The sequence below is a fragment of the Balaenoptera musculus genome, chromosome 7, assembly GCF_009873245.2.
Source record: "Balaenoptera musculus isolate JJ_BM4_2016_0621 chromosome 7, mBalMus1.pri.v3, whole genome shotgun sequence".
Taxonomy (NCBI): Eukaryota; Metazoa; Chordata; class Mammalia; order Artiodactyla; family Balaenopteridae; genus Balaenoptera; species Balaenoptera musculus.
This window is the reverse complement of record NC_045791.1, coordinates 93,837,771-93,843,770: the sequence shown is the minus strand read 5'-3', so window position 1 is coordinate 93,843,770 and position 6,000 is coordinate 93,837,771.

Sequence of the window (6,000 nt, the reverse complement as noted above, 5' to 3'; positions counted from 1 at the left end):
TTTTCCAGGATTCCTTTTATTTGACTGTTGAACCCCCAAGGTTGATTTTCTAATATTTTTTCAATTTTTCCTTTTTTTTTAATCTTAATCTTTTCATTTTCCATGAAATTACCCTTAACTTTATTCCTCAGCTTTTTAATTGGAACTTAAAATTTCCACTATCATATTTTAAATTTCCAATAGGCTTTTTTTGTTCTCTAATGTTTCCTTTTATGGCACTTCTTTCTTGCCTTATGGATATAATATTTCCTCTTATCTTTCTAAGGATATTATGGTTTTTGTGAAGATTTCTTTAGCTCTCTTACTGTCTCTGTGTTTTTCTTTTGGTCTGATAACTCAGTTACAACTTAACTTCTACTTTCTGACTTCCATTAAAAAAATCTCGTATCTTTTATTTTCCTTCACATTCTCTTTGTTCTTGTACCATGTGAGAGTATGCCTTAAAAAAATCCCTTCAGGGCTTCCCTGGTGGTGCAGTGGTTGAAAGTCTGCCTGCCGATGCAGGTGACACGGGTTCGAGCCCTGGTCTGGGAAGATCCCACATGCCACGGAGCAACTAGGCCCGTGTGCCACAACTACTGAGCCTGCGCGTCTGGAGCCTGTGCTCCACAACAGGAGAGGCCGCAACAGTGAGAGGCCCATGCACCACGATGAAGAGTGGCCCCCGCTTGCCACAACTAGAGAAAGCCCTCGCACAGCAACGAAGACCCAACACAGCCAAAAATAAATAAATTAATAAATTAATTTTTAAAAAAAACAAAAAAAATTCATAAAAAAAAAAAATCCCTTCAGTGTAATTTGTAGTGGATTTTTGAGAGGGAGTAGATATAAAAACATTTCTCCAGTCCTCCATTTTTGATATAATAAGTCCCCTGGATTTAAAAAACATACTTATTTTAAAGTCTCATCCAGATTGTCTTATTTTATCTTTAGTTCCTCAGGTGTGAATTCTCCTTTTTGTTATGTTGGCTGACTGTTGATTGTAGTTGTTATTAGTTCTTTGTAATATTCGATTATGAGCTCATCTATTGAAGAGCACTTTTTTTTCCCATGGGAGTCTTGCATGTGTCTGGGATTATGAAGAAATCTACACAGGGGCAGTGTCATGGCTGTCCTTGCTGGGGCCCTACTGGGTCATAGGGTTCATAGCATTTTTGGTAATTTTTGTTGTTATTTCTTGGTCCTAGGTTTCCACATCATTCCAAAGGGCATATTTGGATCCTCACCATTTTCTACTCAGGACTTGTAAGTCTGGATTGTTCCTCAGGTGGCCCTCTTTCCCCCATGTCTAGGGCAGGCTGCTCACTTTGGGGTCATGTCTCATAGCTGGCAAATGTTTTTCTATCCCCAGGCAAGGGTGGGTCAGCTCTTCTTTGGTTCCTGGCTTTTTGCAGGGAATCCAGTTCCAGTTCCCTGCTGTACCAGGGTCTGTAGACCCACTGGTGTTATCATTCTCATCCTTGAGATGCACAACCATTTCTAGCATCCTCTGGGTTCCTGTGGCTTCAACTCCTCCTTCTTGATAAGTCTGTACATCTCTAAGTTCCCTTTTCATATCTGGCCTTTAGAGAACCCCCTTTGCCTTTTTTTTTTTTTTAGATTTTTTGATGTGGATCATTTTTAAAGTCTTTATTGAATTTCTTCCAATATTGCTTCTGTTTTATGTTTTGGTTTTTTGGCCTCAAGACATGTGGGATCTTAGCTCTCCAACCAGGGATTGAACCCACACCCCCTGCATTGGAAGGCAAAATTTTAACTACTGGACCACCTCGGAAGTCCCTCCCCCCTTGCCTTTGATCTCAGATATTTATTTAAAAAAATTAAAATATATGTTATCTAACATTTCAATGTGTGTGTGTTTGTGTGTGTGTGTGTGTGTGTACTGTTGCTTCCCATGCTCCTCAGAGCACTATCATAATAGGATATCAGTAAAAATTCGAATAGCACATAAAATCAATCAGTTTCTTCCCATTCATTATTTCCTTTCCTTAAAGATAAGTGTAGTTAAAACTTTCTCCCAGTGAATTTTAATGTCAGTCTGGAGGACACATTGACCAAATGTCTAGTTAACTCACAGCCTCTAAGTATATGCTGCATGCGCACCTGTGCATGTGTATGTATGTGTTGGAGGTGAATGACCCTGCAGTATCTCAGGATTATCATGCCTTTCTTTTAGCCAGGTTCAAATCAGCAGTGTGAAAGAAGTAAGATATAGAAGGTAAGTGGGGAGGTGCTTCTGGGGAAATCCAGTCACTTCCGACATGGGGAGAAATCAGATTGCCCAACAGAAACCTATGAGGCCACATCCGTACTTCTCTTGGTTCCCATGTTGTAAACAAGACTGTTTTTCTGAAAGAGCTGGCTTTGCTCCAACTTTGAGAGTGTTGAAGGTGGAGGGAGACTAAACAAGTAAAGGCCTAAGGGCCACACAGCGCAGGGCTCCCCACTTTGCCAGCGTCCTTGTACACTCCCCTTAGCTGGGATCCTGATGATATTCTGCAGGCACTGTCCCCTGTGCCCATTCGCCAAGATGTTATAGAAAACATATGTTCATAAATAGGAATCAAATGGCCAGTTAGCTGATTATGTATCAAATGCCTATTATGCACCCAACTTTGTGCCAGACCCTTAAAATAAGGACAGGTACTATAGAAATGAAACTTAGAGGACAAGGAAACTTGTGAATGGAGGATATGTGAGGAGTTCATGAAATTTCCTATAGTGTCAAGGTGATCAGGACAAAGAGATCTGTCTGGGGGTTCTAGTGAACCACAAGCTGAATCTGAAGATTTGGGAAAAAATGTTTCTAATTAAATAAAAGAAAGAAAAGAAAGACTTAGTAGTTGTGTGACCTAGAATATTCATTTAGACTTTCTGCTGGCACATAGGAGCTCAATAAATATTTGCTCTTTTAGGAGTAAAAACAAACAAAAAACAAACAAAAAACCTTTCTGAGCTCAGTTTCCTCTTCCATGAAATGAGGTTGAATTAGGTAAGCTCCTTTCTAGTTCTAAGACGAGATGCTCTATTGAAGAACCTATACATTTACAGATGTGAACTTGATATGAAACTTCTATCTTTGCTCAGAACATGAACCTTAGTAATTAGGTGCTTCATAGAAGATCACTTCTTAATGTGTGCTTTCTGGGCAGCTGCTGACCAGGGTTGACATGAAAATTTCTAGAGAGGCCTCCCTCCTTCCCCCTCTCTTTTCTTATTCCTCCTTTCCCCCGCAACTCACCCTCCAACACCTTCCTCCCTCAACTGTCAGGAAGTCATTCCTTTGCACTTGGCAGGCCCCTTGGAAAAACAGCAAATACCCCTGGTGAGGGGAATACATTTCTTTCAGTCATTAAGCCTAGAAAGATAATGGGTTTTTGAAATCATTCTCTTGCACAGAAGAGCCTCTCTTTCTGAGCTTTCAGGGTCATGAGCAAACTTGCACACTACAATCCAACACGTCAGCTTAGCCTCTTACTAACAGATGTGCCTACTGGTAACTGCAGACCTAGGCTCGGTGAAAAGCATTTTTTACATGAAATATTTCATTGAAAGCTTACCAAGACCTTACGGTAGGAATTATTATTATCCTGTCTTATGGATGAGGAAAATAAGACCCAAGGAGATTAAATACCTTGTCCAAGGTAACACAGCAGCAGATAAGTGGTAAATTGGAGTTTAAATCAAGGATTAACTGCTTGCAGAGTCTGGGTTCTCAACTGCTCATGATACGTGGAGAAGCACTGGGGTGGAGTGAGAGCCCCAGCGGGCTTTGGGTCTTAGTCTATCCTGAGTTGTATGATCTTGAGCAATCACTTAACTTCTCTGACCCCTGTTTCCTTGAAGGCTCAGTAGAATTAGAAGCTTGTCAAGGTTCAAGGTAATGGATGCCAGGTTCTTGGAATAGACTAGGGCCTTGAAAAATGGCAGACATTATTATCAGAGCAGAGAGTCTTGGAGAGTTGTGTCAGTTGAGGAACAGGCAAGTAATCCCAAATCTAACTTTAAGGGCAGTGCTTCCTGCATGATGTCACAGGGTCAGGGGCTAATAGGAAAGATAAGATATACTGCTTTCAAAGACATCGGGCTGTTCTGAGATGAAAACACAGCTGGAAAGGGGACCAACGGTCTTTCTTCATGTTTTTCCAACATCCATTTTTTTCTTCTTCTCCCGGGTCATTGCCATTAACATACGAGCTCTCGTCTTATAATAACTCTTGTTGACCCCACAGCGCTATCAGCTACGGTCCTATTTCTCTGCTCCACTTTGCAGCTAAGCTCTGAGTCTCACTGCTCAAAGGGTGCTTTAAGCCTGTGAAGGGAGCTGAGGAACATTTAGCGGAGTCTCAGCTGGATCCTGACCTGGGCTGACTCTGGGGTTGGCATAAGTCTGGGCACAAATGAAAGGAATGAATGGTCAAGGGCCCTTTAGGGAACGAGCTCATCCCTAGGTGACAAGAGTAAAACTCATGGGTCTGCAGAAAGCCATCACTCAGAACTGGGGGCAGTGGGAGTGGGCACTGCAGTTAAGACCAGCCCTGGCCTGTGGACTCTCGCCTGAATGTTAGGGAGGTGGGGCTGGAAGTGAACATGAGAAAAGCTGGGAGACTTTGGCAGTTCAAGCAACATACGTGGATAACCTGGCCCTCTTCCGTTCCAGGTGGCTGAGCTGGATGATCTGCTATCGGCTGAGGGTGAAGCCCAGCTTGGCAACAAGGCCCGGGAGCTTCAAGGGGGCAGGTGGGAAGAGGGTCCTGGAGAGCTTTCCTGAGGTGCTGAATCACTGCATTCTCACTGGATGTACACAGACAGGTGTAAACAAAGAAAGAGCTCAAAAAGAGAAAAGGAGTCAGATTTCTGTCCCATGAGGGGTGCAGAAGAGCATCATTGTTATTTCCCCACTCGCCACACACTTCCTCCTTCTTAAAGTTCTGTTTTCTCTGGGCTCCTGCTTTCCTCCTGCATCTTTGCCTTCTTTTCAGTCTTTTTGGAAGACCCCTTTCCTCTTTCAGTCCTTTAAATGCTGACATTCTTCCGGATCCTCTTCCTCCCCCTTTTCTGCCCTTTCCCTATTGTCTGCTTTCCCTGAATGACATCATCTACTCCTGTGGCTTGAATGATCTGCTGTCTCTGCGAGAATGATCTCCAAAAATGTGGAGATTCTAGCCCATTTTCCCTGGGCTTCCAGAGCTGGATTCCAATGCACATTGACATGCCTCCTTGTACCTACACCATAAATTCAAAGTTAAAGCCAGCGTCTTCCCTCCAAAACCTGCTTCCTTCAAGCCGTTGGTCCAAGTTATAGGTTGAAGAATCCTTTTGACTCCCTCCTTTTCACTACCCCACCCCTATCCAATTCATAGCCAAGTCCTGTTGTTTTGCCCTTAAAGATCTCTTAAACTCAAGCCCTGATCTCCAGCCCCTCTGTCATTACTTTGCCCAGACACTCACCATTTCTTCTATAACCTCCTAACTGGACTCCTGCCTTGATCCTCAACCACGTTCGGTCTATTCATATACCACTCAGGGAGCAATCTGATTGCAGTGTTCATCTGCTTAAATCTCCTGTTGCCTGTGGGATGAAGTTTCCACACTTTAGCACAGCACTTAAGGCCCTCTGCCGTTAGGCCTTGCCTGCTGGCCCAGGTCTCGATATGGCATACCCACATCTGGTATAGCCTTTGCTTTGGCCATACTGGATTCCTTAAATTTCCCTGAATACCTCACACTGGCTGCCTTAGTCTAGATTTCTTTGGTTGTAAGTAACAGAAATCTGCTTTAAAGAGGCAGAAGCCTAAAGGGAATTTAGTGACAGGATCCCAAGGGTATCTTGGGATCTTGATGGACCCCAAGGGTCATGAGATTCTAAGAGGGACCAGTACTAGGAGCAGGAAGGTGGTTCCTTACTTGGGCTCTCTCTTTTTGAGGGCCACACTTCTTCAGCTCTACTTCATTTAGCAGGTCTATTTCACTCCTCTTTCTAGGTACACCAGCTTTCTC